Source organism: Macaca thibetana, chromosome 3 (genome assembly GCF_024542745.1).
Source record: "Macaca thibetana thibetana isolate TM-01 chromosome 3, ASM2454274v1, whole genome shotgun sequence".
NCBI lineage: Eukaryota > Metazoa > Chordata > Mammalia > Primates > Cercopithecidae > Macaca > Macaca thibetana.
In genome coordinates, this window is record NC_065580.1 from 177,296,815 (window position 1) to 177,321,551 (window position 24,737).

The following is a 24,737-nucleotide window of genomic DNA, read 5'->3' on the forward strand; positions in this document are numbered from 1 at the left end:
TTAGAGCTAATTATGTTCCGCTCTATTCCTTTTTAAACACCTAAGCATTAGTAATTGGACTTGAAAGTTAGTTTTGATTTTTAGTCCTTCTCAAAATGTATCTCTAACCTAGAATTTTTGTGGATGTCAAATTACTATAATGTGAATGTTTCCTGTATAATTTCTTTGAAGTTAATTTTCAAACACTGGTTTCAAAATTATTAGCTGTTGCCTAGTTTTTAACACGTCTAATTGTTGTGAAGTCACCTCAACATTCGTCTATGAGAATTGCCATGCTTTTTTCAACTGGATTCCATGATATTTCAACCAAATATTAAGAAAAATAAAAAGATAAAGCCCTTCTGTCTTGAATCTAAGTACTGCCTTATTTCTGTCTCCAAGTAAATGGCAGTGAGAATCACTATGAAGTGTAGTGAAAACCCTCACCTTAGGTGCGGCATGATTCCCGTATTGGTTAAGATATAAGGACAGGGTGCTGAAATGGATTCTCAAATATATGTTGACTAAAATTGGATAAGCATCTCCTTATCTCTCACATGACAGTCTGGAAATAAATGAGGGTGCTCGGATAGGTAAGCAGTTTTACTCCATTTTTTCTTCCATCTTCTTGCTTCATCATCCTAAGATGTTATACTATTCATAGCCAAAGCTGTTAAAACTTCATCCCTAAATTCCAGCTGATGGAAATAAATAAGAAAAGAGATGAAATGGCTAGCTAACAAGTCGTCTGGCATTTGTACTAGTGCTTGCATTCACATTCTACTGCCAAGAGATCAGTCACATGGTCAAAGTTACTTGTAAGTCTAGGTGTGAAATGTAATCTTCATAAAACCATGTGCCTCGATAACCTTCCAAAACTATGAAAAATGGACAGAATAGATTTGTGGAGGGCAGAGAGAGGGATCAACTAACATTCTGTAATAGTCTCCATAACAAAGCAAAGCAATTTCAATATTTCAGTATATGTATTTTCCAACCTCTGATAAGAACTATCTGGAGTGGCACAACATACGGAATTTGATAGACTATCCAGGCTCTGAGTTGCTAACATCACAAACCGAAGACACACTGACTTCATCTTCATCACAACAGCTTTTATTCTTGATTTTGACATTATCTCTTGGAAAAAAAACATGTGCATACATTTCTACCAAGAGGAAAAATGTAGTTCAGACTTGTGGTAAAACATTCTTCTAACCGTGCCAGGGCTTAATGATACTGAGAGACCTAAATGACATTTCTAATACTGACATCTCATTGTAAAAGGGCATGACCCAAATTAGTGAATAAGTATTGGTTTACATTTTCCATAACTGAAGGATTCATCCTGACAGTTCTTCTCAGAGGAAAGAGAGCATTTGATTCTAGGAGATATGCCAGGGTTTACTATAGCATGCATGACTTCTAGTTTCATTTTATTTAAGGTCCAGCCTGCAGAGGCACTTTTTGACTCAGATTAACTAAAGAAAAAAAAAATTTTTTTTGATGATATAAAGAATTCCAGCCGCTTTCTATAGAGCCAAGAAAGTAATAATAAGGTAACCATCCTTTCTGATTGCTGTGTTTCAGTCTTCAAATTTTCTGAACAGATTACTGATGAACTGGTAGTATCGGGGTAACTATTCTATTCATTTTTCTCTCTTCTTTCAAACATGAAATTAACAAAACAATCATTGAGATAAGATGTGCTTTGAATATTGTTTTTAAAACAATTTAATATAGATGGAGAACATGCCTAACCCACGTAAAGTTTATTTTTACAAGATCACAATGGTAGTATCACATATGATGAACTGAAAGAATTATTCTTGGTATAATGGGTATTTAATGTGAAAATAAATTTAGATAATTAGAAAGATTAAAATAATCTAAATTTCAATTATGATATTCTGCATTTTCATTATTGTTACATCTATTTCACTCACTTTTATTTGAAACTACTGCAAAAAGAGGAGAAATAGACACAACATATGATAATGCAATAGGAAGTATAGACATAGTCCTGGTGAATCATATGTATGTATGTGTATGGTAGTATATGTGTGCATTCTTATATGTTTTCAAAATAAAACACCATTCGAATGTGAAATTATGTCCTTATGCCTTGTTACCCATTACTGACTCTATTCAAGTAGAATACAATCTATCTTTCATTCAGTCTTTACCCTACTCAGCTTTATATAATTTGAGCCCATTCTTCACCATAAGCCACACAGAAATTTTCATGCAAGCTCAATGAAGATTCAAAGTTGCTTCTGGTGTGAAAGTTCTGTTTTGATGTGGGCTCAGTTTTGTGTATGTACTGGAACTTACTGAGCTCAAATTGGTATGGTCTTTTTAGCTCATCCTTGCTACACGGCTACCAAAGTGTCCTTTACTTATACTACAAATGTATACCTCAAAGGTCTAATTGACAGTGTTTGGAAGAACAATGAAAACACTATGTTCATGAGGCACTGCTGCAGTGGTTGTCGAACTAGTAGCTGTGTGGTTTTCACGTCCTCACCAGGATTCATGGATGCCGATTGCCACAAGTAGGCACTCTGTGAACAACCAACTGCAGATGTCTTTTGAGAAAATTACAGTGTTGAGCTTCTAACCTAAGAATATATTATTAAAAGGACAATTTCTCTTTGGGGAGCAGAATTTTCTTAGAGAAGACACTTGGGTAGGATTTAAATAAGGTCCCCCAAATGTTTCCTCATGGCTAGGAAATAACATAATGCTTTCAATGAAAATAGAAATTGGTGTGCTGTTGAAGCTGCGTAAAGCAACTGTTATATAGAAAGGTAAATCTTTACCTGTAATTGAAAGGCCAGCAAAAATTAGGTAGAATCATTCAAGCCAGGCACTTTGTAATATATTGCTTAAAAGACAGAATGATCGAATGAGTTAATAACTGCAAAACATTGATATAAGGTTTACTGTGTTCCAGACACTATTTTGTATGTGTTATATATATGCATATTTATTTATATATTGTATATATTATATATTACATATAATTTTTGTATTTATACACGCACATACACTTAAGGCTTACATTTCAAAAGATGCTCTGAAAACATTTTCAAGTCTATAAAAATGCATAAAAAATATAATCATCCATTGTAGAGCTAATGCACATGGGCACAAGTGAAGAATATTCATTGAGGAAATTTTATAGTCAGTTTATTACATTTTTACAAATAAAACCTTATGGAATTACGGCTGAGATTCACATCAGTGTTAAAACATTCACTTATAATCAGTTAATATGAGGCCATGAGCAAATTCAAAAATACTGCTAAGAATTCTAGATAAAATCGATTTTGTAAGTTTGTTAAATTATTCTGATTTTAACATGCAACTAATTTTCCAAATAAGCTATTGCTTCATGACAGTTAATATCTAGTCTCAGAGCCACTTTTTGATTCAGATTAACTAAAAATAGAACAATGCTGATACTGTAATGCATTCCAGCCTCTTCCTATCGAGCCTAGAGAGCAAAAATAAAGTAGATTATCTTTTCTGACCACTTTGTGTCAGTCTTCAAATTTTCTGAAGGAATTCTTGATTAAATGGTAGTATTGGAGTAAATCTTCTTTTTCAAAGAAAAAAATATGATATTCAGTTATTAGTATAGTTTTAAATTCAGTAGACATCTTTTGTTAACTCAAATGAAGGCTTTATAAGAATGTATATAGATTATACTATATGTACATGTAAAATTGGATTGTTTGAGTTATACCATAGTGGTTAATAACGGCACCAACAACTCTATTAAAATAAACAGTCATCAAAGAAAACAGGGCATTTTTTTCAAACAAACAAAAACCAATACACACATACATCCCTTAACATATTTAATATCTATGAGGAAACAAAAGAGGTCACGTGTAAACTAATTATTCAATGACATGCCTTAGAATATAAAAACACTAGAATATCATAACCATAGTGAATGTAATGTGAAATGCAAGTAAGAAGACTAGTTTTAAAGAGTCACTAAAATAAAATGTCATATTGAGCTTATTAGCTTATTAGATAATCTCTATTGTTTTACAGCAACCTTCACTTGTAATCACTTCTTTCGGAAATGCTAATTATATGGGAGTTTGATAAGTGAGATTGCTTAATAAACTTAGAGAGGCAAGTTTTTTTTTTTTTTTTCCTAAAAGAACCTTTTATATTTACAAAAGGGTACTTACTGGTATTATTTACAAATCCAGTATTTTATGAAAGAAAAGTTAAGTTTTCTGCAAGCCCTACTCAATCCCACCCTCACCCTTCTATAAATACACAGAATAAAATATGTAACGGCTTGGGGACACAAATCTGTTTCTTCTCTAGGCTTACATATGCATATATATATATATATGCATACCTATAGGTGTATATACACATTTATATGTATGCATATACATGTATATGCATACTTACAAATATATTCATATTATATAGTAGCTACACCTAAAGATTTTTACAGCTGAATTATGCCCCATAATGTGGATGCAGTATAACCTATTTAATAATTTGCTATTGATAGAATTTCTTGTTTTTGTCATTTATTTTAAAATATCATTATTCAAGAACTGCATTTCCTTTCAGGATAGCAGTGTACTGCTACAAATACTGGCTTAGTGCAGCTCAGTCCACACCTGAGAACAGCTTGTCCAATAGACTTTTTGTACCAGTTCCCTGGTCCTTGCTGTGGTAGCTTCTCACCCTTGACTCTCAAATCCGTATATTACATTTCTCTTCCCATTTGTTACGAATTGTCTCTCCAATATTACTCTAATCTTATCCAATACTAGTTTCACCTGGTTTCCCCCCTCAAAATAAATTTAATTCCATGTACGTCTTACATCTTTGTTTCTGATTCATGATGAATTCAGGTAAAGGAAAAACAGTCCATGATCTAAAAGTGAGAGAGAGGAGTGGGAAATAAACAAAGTACAGCCATAGTACAACCAAGTACAACCATCTCTATAGTGCTGGTTCTAAATGTAACACATATGTACATTCACGTACCAAACGTGTCTTGATCCCCAACCAGGTGCCAGGTAGTGTCCTCAGGGGTTGCGATGCACTGGTGAGCAAAAGAAAAGTCGCTGCCTTCTTGGAGTTTCCATTGTATGGTGGAGAGACAGAAAATGATCAGATACTCAACAACCGAATGAGTTATATTTACAGAGGAGTAAAGGAGACAGAGTCACAAGTATGCCAACAACCACTTAATTTTAAACAATGTTAGGGTGAATCTCAGTGAAAAGCAAATTTAAGCAAAAACTGAAAAACGTTGCACAAGTCACCCAGGTGTTTACAAGGTAAAAGAGCATTCTGGACAAAACCCTTAAGGAAGGAGCATACTCGGATTCTGAAGGAACACCAAGCTGACTAGCATAGCTGGAGGAGTGAGGAAGAGGGAGATGAATGGGAGGGGGTTAGAGAGATAAGAGTTCCTAATCACATAGAACCTGGTAGAATATTGAAATCAGGATTCTCATCTGAGTGAAATGGAAGCCGTTGAAGGCATTAGGACAAAAGAGTCCTTTAAAGAAATCAGTAGCTTGAGAATGCATGGTGACTAAGACTTGGGGAGACCATTTATATGATTATCTCTAATCTAATGCAAGATAATGGTGAATCAAACCGTGTTTGCGGCCATGAAGGTAGTGAGAAGCGGTTGAATTCTGAATATACTTTTCAAAATTCACATAAATTGATTTCAGAACATAACGCAAATGTAAAAACATAGAAACACAATGATAGTTTCTAATATCTAATATCATTTACTTAGAACTTTAATAACAAATCAAATAACTTGATCTCAGGGTGTTAGAGTACACACACACACACACACACACACACACACTTTTTTTTTTCTAACTTTCCACATTTTTTAACCAGTCTGTGAGCTAAAAAATAAAGCAATATTTACCCCAAATTTATTATTAGAATATATTCTTATTCTTTGTAGATACAATATAAAGAAAACCCCCATGCCTGTAGACACTAGAAATTTTAAACACATTTAATTTATGCCCTACCAAAATAAATTTAATGAATTTAAAGACACATATGAATATTTCTTTTGCTTGATAATTAAAATATTTTAAAATCCTCATTCTCCCAACTGACAAAACTGTTAAAAAGTAAAAACTGAGTATATGAATGGTTGGGTAGATAGACAGAGAGACAGACAAATAGGAAATGTTAAAACACACACACACACACACACACACACACAAGACTCCAACAGATGTAGTACAAGAGGGTAACAGCAGAATTCTATCACAACTGACTCATTAGCATTAGAAGAATTAGAAGAATGTAGTCCAGAACTAAATAGCCTCTGGATACATGTTTACAGCTTCTTGGCCGGACAGCTGGTGTCCTGAGATGCTACTTCACTGCTCTTTTCTAGCTGGAAGTTGCATCCCGTCATCCCAGGGCAGTAATTAGTGCTAAGGCTCTGTGTAAGTGACAAATTTGGGGATGTTTTAACAAATTAGCATTTAACCTTTTTTTAAAAAAAAATCCTAAGCAGCTAAATGATTTTCTTACGATTCTGTAGTAGAAAGTTATAAAGAATTTAATGCAGTACATGCTTTAGTGAAATCAGATCAGAAGTACTGAGTTAATCTGGAATTCAGTTTACAAATGGAAGCTACAGAAATGTTTTTTCTTGCTCTAAAATAAATGCCTTATGTGAGACAGCTCTACACCTTATGGTGATTTTTTTAGATCAACGTGGATGTTAGAAAAAAAAATTGGAAAGGAAATGCATATGAAGTTATTGGCCTTAAACTCTATTTAATTTTCTCTAGTGGAAAGAAGATGGGTAACAGATGGTAGGAAAGGCGGCGAGTAGACCCCATGCAGGAAATGAAAATGGAAAATTAAGAAAAGAAAACAAGCTCAGTGAAAAGAAAAATAAAGAGGGATGGGAGAGTTATTTTACTTCAGCCACGTAACATTTTTGTCTCATTCTAGTCTCAAGAGAAATAATTGCTCTTCTTTTGGATTTAATACTATGGCAGAGATGATAAGTAGAAAATACAGAGAAAAGCCATAGTGTTGTTCAAGACAGTTCTCCTTATAAACTCCCAGAAGTACGTTTATTTATCAAATGTCACACCTTGCCTTGACAAGGTACAGATAATAACCATAGTTTGTTCTGTTTCAAGGTACAGTGTGCATACTAATTACAATGATGTTATACTTTACAAAGCTAGGTTTATACAAAACAACAAAAAATAAATATGCAAGAATGGAAACGTACTACTATCTATTAAAGTCCTGTTAGGCTGAGTCAAATTAACTTTCAACTTCTCCCTGTACATTTTTTAGCAGCAATAATGTGTTTTCTTCTTTATATATACACAATGCACATTTAAATCCAGGAGATTTTTCATCATTTTTTGATGGATATTTAGTTGCAATTTTTATATTTTTATATTCAAATATTTTCATATTGGCAGTTGTAATTCCAATAAAAAAACATGCCAGTTGCTTCACGGCAATTTCAGAAAACTTTCCCATCCCTTTGTTTCTTCATCTCTCTAGATCCTTAAGAGTATCCAAAACTATTAATTTTGTAATTATAGCTGTGTCTTATTCTTGGTAAGTTCACATATGCATCTCAGGAGGTAATCCCCATATTCTGACCATTTTTTTTTCTTTGCTAGTTTATACCTTGTACATTTCAAACCTTGTACATCATTACATTCTAATACAGAATGTAGATACTCCTCTCTTCCAAAATTCCAATTATATGATAAGGAGTAATTTGTATTGAAGATAAATCTCTAAAACAAAATCTAGGAAGCAAGAGAGATGTAATTTTGATAGGGAGCTTTAAAACAAAAAAGGACTACACTAACAGTTTTATAATAATCTAAGGTTCAAGTTCACCTTTAAATGCATTTAAGTATCTATTAATTTAAATGTGTATTTAGAGCATAACAATTATTTTAACATTTTTACTCAAGTATTATGCAATGCTGCCAGATCTTGAGCTCAAACAAAACAAACCAACTTTAAAAAATGCCTTTTATGTATTAATAAGAACTAAATAATCTGTGTCTATGAAAATATTATAGTGCTTTCAGTCATTTGTTCTCTCTTCACACACACAGACACAGGCACACACATTAACAATACTTATAACTTTAGGTTATAGAAACTTTCTGGTAACTGGCAGTGGCTACTGAGATTCAAGGTACTAAATAGAGTCTTCATATATTGCAGCTATTGAATTTAAGCATTATATAATCAAAATAACTCTTGGTATTTCCTCTCCTAAGTAGATTACAATCATTTAGTGCACTGAGTTGGTACTTGGGGAGATATAAACATAATCAAACTGCATTAAAATTCTCACAAATTGAATTATTAATGTAGATAAAAAATGTATACACACTCAGAATAAACTAGAACAGAAGTTTAGCTCCAAAGCATAAATATAGTTTTAGGGACATTCAAAAGAAATTACTTATGCGTTCCTGCATCTAAAATGCTGTATTGAAGAAATATGAACTTGAAATTGAAGGATATACAGAATTAAAAATTCTGCAGTAATTCTTAATGACTTGGGTCAAATGATATGTCACAAATGTTTCTTTGGTTTCTTCAGGATAGAGATAATGTCTAACTTTTTGTGCCTCAAATAGCACATATAAGTAAACCTATTATAATGTTTCCTGTAGAATTTTAACTGTTTTAACCGTTTGTTTTACTTTGGTCTCCAATTTCTGTTAGCTTCATAAGAGCAAATATTATGCTGTTTTCATCTTTTCCTTTTCGTGTTTTTATAGCATTGAATTAATTTATTCTTACTTCTGATCAGGTTATTCCATATCCACTGGTTTTCTTTAGGTTCCTATTACACATTAAGTAAAGTTTAAACTTTATATGTGTCCAAATCGGAGTCTAGAATACATTTATTTTTTCTAGAGACAGGGTCTCACTCTGTTGCCCAGGCTGGAGTACAGTGGTGCAATCATAGCTCCCTGAAGCCTCAAATTCCTGGACTCAAGTAATCCTCTGGCCTAGCTTCCCTTGCAGCTAAGACTACTGAATTTTTCCTTCCTTCCTTTCCTTCCTTTCCTTCCTTCCTGGACTCAAGTAATCCTCTGGTCTAGCCTCCCTTGCAGCTAAGACTACTGAATTCCTTCCTTCCTTCCTTCCTTCCTTCCTTCCTTCCTTCCTTCCTTCCTTCCTTCCTCCCTCCCTCCCTTCCTTCCTTTCCTTCCCTCCCTCTCTCCCTCTCTCCCTCCTTACTTCCCTCCTTACTTCCTTGCTTTTTTCTTTTTTCCTTTCTCTCTCTCTTTCCCTCTCCTCTCCTCCCCTCCCCTCTCCTCTCTCTCTTTCTTTCTTTTTCTTTTTTTTCTTTTCTTTTATTTCATTTTTTTTAAAGATGGGGTCTCACTATGTTGCCCAAGCTGGCCTCAAGCAATCCTCCCACCTCAGACTCTCAAAACTCTGATTTACACTTTTGAAAAATTATGTTGATTAACTTCTATTCATGTGCTTTAGGGGTGCTGAAAGTTGTGTATATACTAAGTAAATTTTCAATTATCTTTTGAGCATTTATGTGCCAAAGCACTAAAGTTTTTCATGTATTATAAATAAACTATATGGCTAAAATCACAATACACTATAAAAATATGATAAACTTCATGCATTCACTCCATTATTAATACCTAAATTCTGTGATCATTTGCAAAATACACTTTTCTTGATTAAGTAACCATTTAACACTTATTAAGAATTGTTACCAGTGATAAAAATTGGGAAACTTTAGTAAGCAGTTTGCAGCATATTACTGGTCCTCTCTCTTCTAGTCTTGATTTTTATTTTATTTGACAATCTCCAACTTCAGAAAGTTCATGCATTTTTTTCTCTATCTCACATTATGTTGAGCAAGTATTTCATTAAGTATAGTCTGTATCATTTAATTTGCTGTATGAAACATGGAAGTAGATATTCAGTGTTCTGTGGTTTCTAAGAGATCTCAGCATTACGAAATTGTGAATATTTGAATAAAATACTGCAAATTTAACTGCTTTCGACTCTTCAATTTGCTTCCAAAAATGACTAGCTGACTAGCCTTCCATGAATTTTCAAAGCCTAAAACAGTGTCATTTGACAGCATATTTAAAAACAGCACTATCTTTTTCTTTAGTCATAGACGCATAGATGGCATCCACACAGCTATATTCAGTTACAGATGCACACACATATGTGTACATTTAAAACCAAGATACATGTCCAAAGGTCAGATAAATCTGAAAGTTGTATTGACAAGAAAGTGTCTTCCTTTTCAGCCAGTTTGACTGAATTTTTTATCTTTGTAACTAGATGATAGTGATCATAATTAAACCTCTTTGATAACTCAGGACCATGAGTGTGTGTGCATTTAATATTACTTTTTAGGATACTAATTTTGTACATTGTGTTTGGCCATGTATTGTACATATCTGCATGAGAAAAGCATATATTTTTGGCTAAATTTATACTTGTCTCAAGCGTGCTCTGGAGGCATTACTTTATTTTTACCTCAACAAAATCAATGACATTAATTCATTTGCTTCTTATTTTTGTCTTTCATATTACAGTATATTATCGAAAGGCAAAAATAAAATGTTATTCATAAGATAAGAATTCTAATTATATTCTGAGGACAAGGTGTCTATTAAACTAAGGCCCTAGGAACAAAGTGTGGGGCAAAATTTCTGTAATGCAATTGATGATAATTGTTGAATGACTATCCTTCAAGAATAACATCTCAATCATTTTGACGAGGCTGTCATAAAAAAAAAAAACAATATTACAAAACAAAGGTGTTTCTTGAAAGAAAAATATCCAGGCAAATTTTAAACTATTCATGAAAAAGAAATTGCAATTGCTCATTCAAGTGAGCATCAAATTCTGTTCAAATCATTTTTTGCTTTTAAGTTTAAACTTTAGTAAACTTTACTATTGCCGGCTTTTTAAGATGAATTACCAACAAAATTACAAGGGTAAAATAATAATCCCAAGCTTTTACTCAGAAAACTTTCTCAAATATTTTATTTTGGCAATCTACAAAAGCAAAATAAAGTATGCTATTTTATTAAATGTGAACAGAAAGTTGTATACATTAACATGATGGCATTTTCACAAATTGCTAACATTTTTTAGCAATCCTCAGCAATATACTAGATGAGCTCAAAATAATACCATCAAGCCAGTGCAGAAAATGTTAAACATTTTTCATGATTGTCACTGCTGTTCCATTAACTATTCTGAGTCAATCTTTTTGTACCCAGTTATTTGCTGTTTTAATAGTTTGATGGCATTTGAAACAAAGCACAAACATGTAATAGCAAAGCATTAAAAATATACAGACTTTTTTCATTTAAAAAGAAGTTACATTTGATCTGTAGAATACATTTTTTCTATATTTTATATAAGAATGCTATAACTTAAAAAAGTCTGAATACACATTTGTTTTAATATATCTTCAGTCATGCTTTTTCCTTTTTATTTTTCTTTACCCATAAGCATCTTTTGAATTTCCTAAGACAATAGGATCAAATAATGATTTATTCATATATTTGTCATAGTTCAAACGAAGAAAAAACATTCTTGGTTCCCCCATTATAATCTTGAAATGAGTTCATATGAATCCCCTTAGGAGTCATAAGAATTAATTCAAATTATTTTTACATTAGCAATATATTATGTAAAATATCCAAAAATTACTGAAATTAATGGTGTGTATTCTCGGTGTTTTCTTTACAATATTGAAATGTCAACAAACCATTATAAAAATTAAAAACATTAAAAGCAAAAGTTTAAGTCCTTTTAATATATTGTTTAAGATTTATTTTAACATTAATGGAATCTTCTATATTATAGAACAAGTTGAGCAACTGTAATATTTTTAAATTGTTTCCATGATTGGCAGAAATACTAGTATATTCTCTTTCTAATTTCTTTTCCCAAATCACATTATTTTTGGACATAACACTTGGTATCACCTTCAGAATTTCAAGTAGATATATCTTGTGATTTCCCTATTATGTGATTGATAGCTAACTTATAAATGATTTAAAGAAAAATTCAATTGCATATGTCTAGGTTTTAAATACATATTAATATATCTTAGAATTGTTACTAAAGATTTCTGTGTTCGTTTAATGATGGAGGGCTTAAAAATATAAACTGGAACCAAAAGAGTTTCCACATCCACATGAAGAAAAATCATAAGAAGTAAGTGCTGTGCTATCTGCTTTTTGTCTCTCCAATGCACTCTCCATTCTTCTCTGCCTTGCCCTGGGACACTGACCTGCACCAAAAGTCTCATTTGCTCCCTGATGTGTTTGGCCATTGGAGAGCAGCAGCAGGAGATCAGAAGTTTGGAGATGAGTGAGAATGGGATATTTATTTCTTCGTTCTCATATGATTGAAAACACGGCCTTCTTTTTGATCCCAAAGAATAAGAAATAGGATTTAATAAATACTTTGAGTGACAAATGACCAACGAAACTTCTCAACTAAATACAGCAACTCAAGAGAAAGATCAGATTAAGGGAATGATCCTCCCTTCTCTTTTTCTGGATAGCCTAAAAATAGTCATCAGTGAATTGAGAGAATTGGGTTGAGAAAGCCTGTTAAACTAGCATCAAGAGTAATATCTAAGAAAGAATTTTGAATTTATTGGCACATGAAATTGACTGAAAGCAGAAAGAACTCTACTGAAATATTGATAGAATTCCATTGCTAAGAAATCACCAGCTTGTACTAAAAATGCTTTGAGTAAATAAGACATAAAACAAACTTCTGTTTCTTCCTTACATATTCAGGAAGGGAGCTGTAAATGCTAACTGAATCCAACAAATACATATTCCAAAACGTCTATTTTAGTCATGACCATAAAGAGTAAATGAAAAACCTCTCAGAATGCAGAGTCAAGAATCTTGGACAAAGTATTCTCCTATCCCCAAGAGCAGATGAATGAATTAATAAAGGAACCTTACCTCCTCTCTCAGTCAAGAATGTTGCAATGCCTGCCTTGTAATATTTGGAATTTTAAGTAATTTTATTGTTATTTTATTTGAGATCCATAATTGTATATTTGGAGCTAGGGAGACACCTCTCACCCTTGCTCACATTCTCCAAGAATAACTTAATCTAGGTATGATAAAAAGATTACATATCAGCTGGAGATCCTATATTTCAAACTGAATTCAATGTTGGAATGGAACTCGGGTTTGATTCCCTCGCAAAAACATGATGATGCTTTAAGGGACAAAGAATGAATGAGTTGCATAACTGGTCAGTAGAGGGATAGACTGAGGCAGAAATATTACTATTAATTATAAAACCATTTAAATTTCTTTCTGGATGTGTGAAAAACTATACTATTCACCACCCTTTCTTTTAGACAAGACCATAAATATGGTTGTGGTCAATGTAATGGGGCGAAAGGTTGTGTTCAACACATCCATACTGTATTATAGTTCTCTAGAGAAAGAGAACCAATGGAATACACATACACAAACGCACACACTCACTGCCATATGTATATACACACACATATACATATATACTGTTTTACTATTTAAATATTAACATTGATTATAAGCCAGTTCCTTATAATAAATATCTATATACTTAAGGAGAAATTGATTATAAAGAAGGAAACTGCTCATAAGATTATGGAGGCTGACACATCCCATGATCTTCTGGGTGATTTGACAAGTTAGAGACCTAGGAGAACTGATGGTTCAAAAGCCAGCCCAAAAACCAGCAGACTTGACACACAGGGAAAGCCACCATTTTTGTTCTGTTTAAAAGCGGGAAACTAGCTGATGTCTCAGTTTGAAGAGAGTCAGCCATTTTGTTCTATTCAGGACTTCAACTGAGTGAATGAAGCCTACCCATATTGCAGGGAGTAACTTGCTTTACTCAGCCTACAGATTTAAATGTTTTTCTCATCCAAAAACATGTTTACAGAAACACTATGATAATGTTTCGCAAAATATCTGGGTAGTACATGGCCCAGTCAAGCTAAAATATAAAAGTAACTTTTACATGTAATTAAATATAAAATGCTCTTGAATAGCCTGACATCTCTCTTCCTCCCTTTCTTTCCTTTGATATGGTGAAGCTAGACGATTAAATGGGTTCTGGTATTTGAGTCATTACTTGAAAATTCTTTGCTATGGTCTGCATGTTTACATGTTCCCCAAAAACTAGTATGATGAAATCCTCACCCGCTAGGTGATAGTATTAGGAGGTGGGATCTTCAGCAGGTAAGTAGATCATACGGGCAAGGCCATCATGAATGTGTTTGAGCCTTTATAAAAGAAACTTGAGGGAGTTCATTTAATCCTTTCACCATGTGAGGGGACAGAAAAGGCGCCCTCTATGAGCCAGACTAAAGACCCTCACCAGAAACCTAATCTTCCTTGATCTTAGACTTCCCAGCTTCTAACACTCAGAAGTAAATTTCAGTTTTTTATCAGCTACTTAGTATATGGTATTTTTTGTCAAAGCAGCTCAAACAAACTAAGACAGTCTCCTTACCTATCAAAGACAGAGAATATGAACAGGAATTAAAAGTTTACCTATGGACTAAACCAGAATATTTAACCCCAAAATATAACTGAACTAAAGAAGCAAAGTCAAGGTCTCTCTGACCTTTGTCTCCTCCTAACTAAATTATCTCTCTTTCCCAAAGCACAGAATGAAGATTTATGAAGAAATCAATACTGCTGAGGAGGAACACAATGGTCTTCTTTAAAATGTATTAACCAGAGAAGATTAAAACTCATATCACAGGAAGAAAGACTGAAGTCTTTCAACACACCCAGAAAGACATTTTGCACAAACCATCGTCTGTTCTGTGGGCCCACAGACTTTGTCTCAGGCCACTGTGTGCTCTCCAAGCTGACTGAATTCCCCTAAAAATCTTCTATTACTCCTCTAAAGTACTTCCTTATTTCCCTTTCACCTTTTGTCACTTGATTTTTAGGGACTGTCCAGAGGGCAAAGGGGAAGTTTTCCTTTGGTCTCTCCACCTATTAAGTCACTGAAATATTGTTGTTTGATATTGCAGCATGCATTATGCTTAATTAAAACAACTAAAACTGCAATAGGATATTAGAACATTTCCAATTCAGTATGAGCTTTAACAATCTTCTACAATAATAGGGAGTTATAAAAGTGAACCTTTCACTAAAAACACCAGGATAGAACCCTTGATGTTTTCACTGGATTCAGTCAAGATAAGAACACTGAGCTCTAAATCCTTACTCAGGGTGTACAATTCCAGTAAATTACAGTCATATTGGATTCAAAGCACTTCTGTTTGACCATATCTGAACCACAAATGCTGGGTGAATCAAGCTGGATAAGATTTAGTAGATAAAATATAATAAATGATAAAAGAATGTACACAAATATTAGGAAATACTAATTTTAAAAAAGAAATTAACAGAATGTTTTTAACTCTAAGAAAATACATCAGAAATATAGAAGGAATATTTAAGATTTAAATAGTAAACTATATTTTATAAGAAAAACATCATAATGCTTTAAGCTTTCACTGCTGCAATACAAACATCAGAAATCTAGTGACTGATATAGTCAAGATTCACAAAGAAAGGATGCAACAAATGACAATAAAATTCATCAAGCTGCAATAAATTTATAAGTAAAGTTTTTTCAAAGCCACAATTAAAATTTATCCAGTTTTTTTATCCTTCAAGTGAAGAATACTCTGAATGCCAAGACTAATTGAGGAACACTTATATTGATTTTAAATTGTTTTTAAGTGACAAGTTCTCATTGATAATATTCATGATTAAACCAGGCTTCAAATAGAGAAATGAAGATTTTTTGATGAATCTATCACTTTGTGATGGATGTTGTATAAATGTATCCTTAAAAATACAAAAGTATATAAGATATGATACAGTAAATATGAGGTAATAAGTAAAATAGAAAAGGAGGGCAAAGGAAAGGATGACAGAAAAGACAAAACTAATGCACAATTAAAAAACAATTGTATGGATTATTTTATTATTATTTAACTTGGGAGATTTATGCAAAAAACACCAAGGAAATATTTTTGGAGAAGACTTATCAAAGATCATTTGCATTATATTAATTATTCTTAAAAGCCCTTGTGATATATTCTCCCTCAAGTGTGTTGCTAAAAATGTATTTTTGTTTCCAAAAATGTATGCTAATATTAATAAATTTACCACACACAGTAGAGAAGTTCAATATTTACTATCAGTGGTGAATCATCTTAGGTGCCTGCTTTTACTTAGTTATTATCTGTTGTTTTTTCTCTTTCCATTCCATTTTTTTCACAGTATTGTGCTTTAGTTTTTATTTGATTTTTATGAAGAAATAAGAGATAACTTTATCCATTGAAATAAAATGCAAAGTTTACATTAATCTTCATATTTTATCCCTCTTCTCTCCATCACATTCCATTTTACTCCAAAGTCTTCATTGGAAGTTGTTAGTACTTTGTGTTAGTGATAATAAAAACTAATCTAGAAGAACCAAAGTCACCTATGTCAAGGGTGTATTTATTGAACTAATCCAAGATGAAACAAGCTTACCCAAAAACAAGTTCCATGAATGTCTCTAAAAGAAGAGTGGGAGAGCTAAAGCAGAGTAAAGCAGAGTAGTCTAGAAGTACCCAATGGATTAGTTGAAAGAAAGATTGCAAGGTGGCTTTTGTGGGGTTTCTCATTATCATTTCTGTCATTATTGGAATAGGCTCTAAGCATGAACATTAAACAGTCAATAAGGTTTCAAATGAGTTATATCAAGTTGTATTTATTTTCATAATCAAGGTCATGAAAAGGCATAAGAACTTAACATTTTCAGTTCATGTATTTTTATGCACATTCACATAGAACAGAAAAACTACCTCCACTAAACCATTAAAACAAATATCAGTGTGATTTTAGTCATCATTCTTAGAACCATCAAATTATCTTTATTCCAGAACTGTTGAAGATGAATTTCTCCAGAAAGTTCTGACAAACCCTGGCAGTCTATTCTTCTCTGGGGCTGTTTTCCTTTTCAGTCTGATCTAACCTTGAAGCAGGATTCAACTTTTTAAAAAATTTTAAATCCAACTTAATAAAACAAGATTCAGAGAGTTTTGGTTAAGTGTTGGAGGATTTCTACAGAAGGAGGAGAGGGGGTTACACAGTATTCTTCATAAGACACAACAGCATAAAGCTGTTGTGAAAAGCATAATTGCTTCTTGCATTCATTTTCTGGTCACATCTGAATTGGAGTTGTGGAGAGTAGGGTGGAAGAGATTTGATCTTTGTCCCTCCCCTGTATTACTCTTTGTTACAGTTGAGTTTCCTCTGCTCCCAGATCTCACCTTGGGTCTATAAGCTAGTATCACATTTTTATATAGAATAATTTTTCTCCTTTGAGTTTGTATTGCTTTCACATTTTGTTTCTCAACAAATAAGGCAGAAATTACATCCAAAAGTACATTAAAAATTTGCAGGGCACTGTGACTCACGCCTGTAATCCCAGTATTTTGGGAGGCAGAAGTGCGCAATCACTTGAGGTTGGGAGTCCGAGACCAGTCTGACCAACATGGAGAAATCCCGTCTCTACTAAAAACAAACAAACAAACAAAAAAAAACAAAAATCAGCCTAGTGTGGTGGCGTACACCTATAATCCCAGCTATTCGGGAGGCTGAAGCAGAAGAATTGCTTGAACCCGGGAGGTGGAGGTGGAGGTGACCACTCCAGTCCGAGCAACAAAAGTGAAACTCCATCTCAAAAAAAAAAAAGTTTATGTATTTAGATCCCACACTGTTTTAAAACTATAATTATTATTAAAACATACAAGCAAAAATTTTTGTATATCTAAAACTCTAAGCAATCAGACACAGAGAACTGTGGTGGAGTATTTTCCTAACTTCTGTCTTACTTTCTTATTTTTTTTTTCTTCATGCAGGCTTTGTTTATTTTGATTGGTCTTTAAATCAATGGTTAATCTCATTTTCTAAAAAAAGACAGAGAATGAGGAAGAGTGTTGTATATTTTAATATCCACAACATTTTGGTCCAACCTTGTCAGGATCTGAAAAAATACATGCCTATATGTTAGGGGAAATGTCTAAAGGCAATATTCAGTATGATTACAGGTAGATCCATTGCTGTCTCTTCAATTTCTTATCTCATCCCACGCATGGAGCTGCCACAGTATAAGGGACGTTTTGGTTTGGGAATGTTTATGTCTTTTTTTTTGGAATCATTTTGACTATTTATCAGTATACCTTCATAGATACCAAGGGTTAGCAACAAAGAGGATGGACCTATGGGACACTCATAATCAGGAATGGAATGCTGTGTTGAAAAACCTCAATCAGCCAATACCCCAGATTAAGAACACAGAAACTGTTTACAAAAAACATGGCCAGACCCAGGAGAAAAGTAATCTAATAAATTTGTGATTGTCTGCAGTTTGTGACTCAGTTGTACAATCTGGATTCAACCTTTTATGGAGCTTAATAGTGTTTCCAGCTGGGTTTGGCTCAGAGCTCATTTTTGGTTTTGGCTTTAAAAATGTTGTGGTCTCCTCTCCCAGGAAAATTGAGGGTTTGAATAAATATTAGTAACCTATATATTTGCTCTTACAAACATAAGCATCCAGATTCCTCTTTCCTGGGGTTGCCAAGGAATCTCTTACTAACTAGCTTCAATACATGCTAAGCCGTAGAATCATCATTGCTCAAAGTGTCTAAGCCTTAACAGCACACCCTTAGACATCATGGGCAGAAGTTTCTGCCCACATACATGGATGAACTCAAGACTTCCAACAAAGAAGTTTATTTTGCTGAAAGTAACTTCTGTGCCATATAAACAATGAGGGAGGTCGGAAATGAGTTATGATGGATTAACTCTCCTCAGATCAACTCCAGTAACAAAAGAACGATGAGGTGGAACGACTAAGTAAATTCTGACATTTTCACATAACAAATTAAAACCTATCATTAAAAACAAAATATAATGAATTTTGTTTATATATTGTAATATATAAATAGTATATATATATAGAGAGAGAGAGAGTATGGGCTAACATTTTTAATAGTTTTTTTTTTTTTTTTTTTAAGAGCAGTTTTAGGTTCACAGCAAAATTCAGAGAAAGGAAGAAAGATTTCCGGTATACTCCTGCCCTCACTCATGGACAGCTTCCCCCATTATGAACATCCTCTATCAGAGTGGTACATTTGTTAAAACTGACGAATCTACACTGACGCATTATAACCACCTAAAGTTCACAGATACATTAGGTTCACTCTCGTCATTGTACATTTTATATGGTTTGGGGCAAGTGTGTAACTATGTGTGTCTATCATTATGGTATTTTACAAAATATTTTCCCCGTGCTTCACTTCTTCATTCCATCCCCTCCACCCCTGGCAACCATTGATCTTTTTGACTGTCTTCATAGCTTTGCTTTATCCAGCATGTCATGTAGCTGGAATCACACAGTATATAGCATTTTTAGATTGGCTTTTTCACATAGGAATATGCATTTGAGTCTCTGCCATGCCTTATGACTTGATAGCTTATTTCATTTTAGTGCCAAATAATATTTCATTGTCTGGATGTGCCACAGTTTATTTATTCATTCACTTACAGAAGGACATCTTGGTTATATTCTAGTTTTGGCAATTATGAATAAAGTTGCTATAAATATCCAGCATGTTGATTTTTGTGTAGACATAAGCTTTCAACTTATTTTGTAAATAATAAAGAGTGAGATTGCTGGATCATATCGAAAGAGTATGCTTAGCTTTGTAAGAAACTGCCAAACTATCTTCTAAAGTGCCTGTACCATTGTGCATTTCCAGAAGAAATGAATAAGAATCGATGTTCCACATCCTCATTAGCGTTTTGTCTTCCAGCGTTCCGGATTTTAGTCATTATAAACCACCAAGCTGTCTTCAAAATGGCTGCATTTTGAGTTAAATTTTATGAAAAGTATTAAATCTGTGTCTACATTCATATTTCACATGCTGATGTTCAGTTGTTCCAGCACTATTTGTTTCAAGATTATCATTGCTCTATTGGACTGCATTTGTGCCTTTGCCAAAGATAAGTTGACTAGATTTATATGTTTGTTTTGAGGACTGTCTAAATAGTTCATTGCTCTGACTGTTCTTTCACCAGTACCACAGATCATTAATTTCTGTAGTTCTATAATTAACCTTGAATTTGGGTAGTGTCAATCTTCCCACTTTGTTCTAATTCAACATTGCACTGGCAATTTTGGATTTTTGCCTTTTTATATAAACTTTAGAATGAATTTGCTTGTATCCACAAAATACTTTCTGAGATCTTGTTTAAGATTGCATTGAATCTGTAGATCAAGTTGGGAAGAACTGACATCTTGACAATATTGAGTCTTTCTATCCATGAACATAGACTCTTTATTTATTTAGTTCTTCTTTAATTTCATTCATCAGAGTTTTGCAGTTTTTCTCACATAAATCATGTATGTATGTTGTTAGATTTGTATCTAAGCATTTCATGTTTTGTGGTGGTATTGTAGTAAAAGTTGTTGTGTTTTAAAATCTAAATTTCAATTATGTATTGCAGTTTACAGAAATACAGAGTAAGTGTTTATATCTGGATATGAAAATATAAGATACATATAATTAAACGTATTTCCAACCAATAATTCCTTTTTTGTAGTGTTAAGCTCAAAAAACAAACTGGATAATAAGAATGTGATACATAATAAGGAATTTATATGAAGCTTGCCTCTAAATTTACGGGTTTAGAATTTCTTTGAATGTTAAATTCCAGTTTCTAGACAGTTTGCAGGGGAATTATGGTGAAGGTGGAGCAAAGGAAAAATCTGTATTTTCTTTGTTTAAGACTAAATTTAGAATGCCAGTGCTTTTTTCGACCTAGAAAAACTATTTATTCCAATTTTTTAATTAAATGCCTTTTAAAATTCAAATACTATATTTAGAAATATACAGTGAGATTTTAAAAACATGATCAGTGTATCATAATTTTAAAAAATATATGTTTTACTTACATGTTAGAAAATCAGAACAATAATTGTCAATAATTAAATGTATGAATTCTGATATTACATGAAATTGAACAGTAGTAAACAAAATCTGTTTATTCTTACAGAAAGCATGATTACAAAGGGGTACTTACAGTAGTAAGTCATTGTATTTAGTGTTAAGATAAATTAAATGGAGTCTTAAAATGTTGGAGAATGGCCTATTTAAAATGTTCTTTTCTCTTTTCTCAGGTTTGAACAAACTTTTCTGTCTTCCAGTAAATAAAAATTGTCACAAGAAAAACCTCAACCTTCTAAAAATTTAGAAATTTGAGATGTAGAATGCCAGAACTCTCATATGAAAATCTAACTGAAACAAGTGACCTAATCTAAAATAACTAACAAGATTCATCAATAAATATTTAAATAGCCACAAAGACTGAGAAAATATAAGTGATTCTAGAAGGAAGAAATTTGACTTCAGATATTTAACAGCATAAACTCTATAAACTAAATAAACCACTAGAATATTTTGAAATTCAGTAATTGTACTGTATTATTAATAATATATTATTTTGCAACAATTTACTTGTAAAATCTGCTAGTACAAATAAGTAATTATATTTTATTAAAAATTTAGAATTTCAGTGTAAGAAAAAATTACTTCAATAAAACAAATTTCCTACTACAATCACAGTGAAAATCACAAAAAGTGATATTAACTATAAATGCACATTTAAATAAAATTGTAGAAAGTGTAAACATATACTTTCTGTATATGTGTCACTGAAATGGAAAGTATACTAATACTTTTATCACAAACTACCTTAGATCTCAGATTTATATCTCTAATACAAGTTCTATTAAAAGAAACTGGTTCTCCTTGAAAAAAATGGCTGATTTCATGTCTGGGGTTGAGACAGATTGATTTTTGAACATTCTGTTGTATCAGAAAGAAAGCAACTTCCAAGACTTAATGGAACTGCATCAAAAGGACAAAGAAGCCAATCTAAAGTGGGCTCTCACTGGATAAGCTGAGAGACATGAGCATCAAAAGGGGAGTATTGGCTGAGATCAATGATATACAGTAATTCTAAAAAGTCATGAGTCCATAATGATATAAAGAGGAAAAGTTAACATATAGTCATTGTGAACATAACAGAATGTTTCTGTTGAGTTTTGTTATTCAATCTTCTTGATATTATTTACTCATTTATTTTATCAACTTGGAAAACAATAAATTAAACATACCATTTAGTAGGAATTTTCTCAAAGACATATTAAATATCCAAATTTAATTATATATAATTTTATGTAACTTTGAGCATCAATAAATGTGCAATTCATTTGGTTGCAATGTTTCAAAAACTGCATTTCTTAGTAGATCCTCAAATACAAAGATGTGGAAAATACATTACATATTTTAGAACTTATCAACTTAAATGTTAATTGCAGACTTCTAATCCTCCACAGAAGAGTCAGGTGAAGTGTGTAACTCAAATTGGGAAAATTTGGCTAATTCCTCCTTGAACTAACAAACACTTTGACATCAAATTGCCACAAAAATAGGTGACCTGAGACCCTTCCAATTCTTCTAATTTTATAGTCTGCAACTTATAGAATTGTGGTGTACAGGTTATAGGAAAGAAGCATGAGATGGCTCAAGAAGATTTCAACACCTGGAGAATATTTTGCCGACACTGTCAAATATTCACCTCTATTCTAAGTTTCCTTGTTAGCTTAACAGTGGCTTCTGGGTCCATACTGAACTTGATATCCCCTAGGCTCTATCCATTTGGAAGACCGGATCTATGGAAAGGGATTATAGAGAAAGCACTGTTTATTACCTAGTGCCTTGTGGAAATTTCTGAATGATCTTCATGCACATACATGCATCTTATTACAAATTGTTCTACAATCCATCAGACATCCATAGAGAAAACGATAATCACATCAAAATAAGGTGGGTCTGAATTTTCCACAAATCATACATACCACTTATAATCAAAAGTTGTGAGGAAAGCCCCCAAATTTTCATCACTCTATAACTTTTACTTAGAAATTTCAAAATGGTTTAGCTTGTAGCAACTATTCCTGGTTGAGTAAACACCACAGTGAAGTCATAAAAAATAATGAGGGTACCCAAGACACACAGCTGAAGGTCATCTGGCATGAGTTAGAAAACTACTGACCTAACATTGGCAAGAGGATTCATAAAGCTTTATCTTGTTTTTATTTGTAGTTTACTGCTCCTTACCTGGCTCTCATCATGTTCATTTCTTTCAAGTGTCTCTTACAATGATGGTAAGAAATGCTTTTAAAAGGGAATATTTGGATAGGTATACATTCAGCCTCATAAACATATAGGTATGAAAGTTTAGATTTGTACAGACACAGAAAGAGTGCTATGATGAAAAGCAGCTAGCATAATCCACATGGCTTCACATAATACATTCTAAAATTTAAATAATTAACTAGCAAAAAAATTTAATTTACTGCCTCAATGTCATAGTCTCATTGTTCTTCAAAATGAATAGTGTGCCTTCTCTTCATTTCAAATGTTTATGTGCCATCTCCTTTCATACGTACACCTTATTTTGTTACTAACTCTTCTGGTTTTAAAGTATGTAGTGGATTTGTTTTCTAAACGTATATTATTGCTTTTCTGAAGTTTGTTTTAATATAAGAACAATTCTTGCATTGGTAGGATATCTTGAACTGTATACATGTATAAATAGAGCACTAGACGTGTTCAAAACTCAAGTTTGGAATTGTTGCCATGTTTTCTTCCTGCACGCAGACCTTTTAAAAATCAGCAAAATCTATATTTCAACAAACTAAAAAAATAAGATACAGTGTTGTGGTCGAACTGTGTGGGACTTCAGCCTGAAACTTAAGCTTATATTTAGAGACAGCTCAAGGACACTCAAAGAGCCAAGTAACAAAGGTTCCAAGAAAGAACACATTTGTGCTAGTGACTGTATTTGCAACATCCACATTTCGTGGTGGGACAGAAATGCCTAGTCACCAATATAAGGTCAGGTATTAGATTGAGATATATTTTGCCTGGGAGATTTGGTTTCTGATTTATGTCTCAACTCAATATACCCCTTAATGCACATATATAGACATTATCATACTTACCGTGTAAGGCTGTTCATGTAGGAGATGTTTTACCACCAAATATTGGATCATTTTACCTGACTGTGTATCTGTTTCACACTAAAGTTTTTATCAAAAATTTCCATGTACAGCATTTTCATGACTTCAAATTAATTACTCATATTTCAGGATTTAGAATTCACAGATACCTATTTTTAGTCTTTCAAGCCTTTCTATGTACTTTTAAAACTCAATCCCACCTTAAAAATCAGACTCTAAATGCCAAGAACTGCCTACACAAAAAATAAACATTGAACAGAGCTGAAAACATTTTTTCAGTATTCTGTACAAAACAAACCTTGGTATGTACCGTGGGGGGAAAAACATAACATTCTTTAAGAAGTTATCAGGAAAAACACATAGAATGACAGGTTGCATCACTTCAGTAAAGTAGGGTGAGTGTATTTTATACGCTATTGAAATATGTTATCATCTATGTGATTTTCTTACTTATCAGCTAAAAAAGTGTGGCTTATTATGAAACTGCCACAAAAATAGTTAAGCTAAAAAGTACGGGC

General features: G+C 32.8%; 1 long non-coding RNA gene across 1 annotated transcript in view; it reads right to left on the bottom strand.

Annotated features, from left to right (window-relative positions):
* LOC126951017 (uncharacterized) overlaps positions 1-656 on the bottom strand; it is a 34,085-nt gene extending 33,429 nt beyond the window's left edge. The window contains exon 1 of the long non-coding RNA XR_007724337.1: positions 427-656. This is a non-coding gene — a long non-coding RNA (uncharacterized LOC126951017). The remainder of the gene's footprint in view (positions 1-426) is intronic.
* Positions 657-24,737: the final 24,081 nt, after the last annotated feature.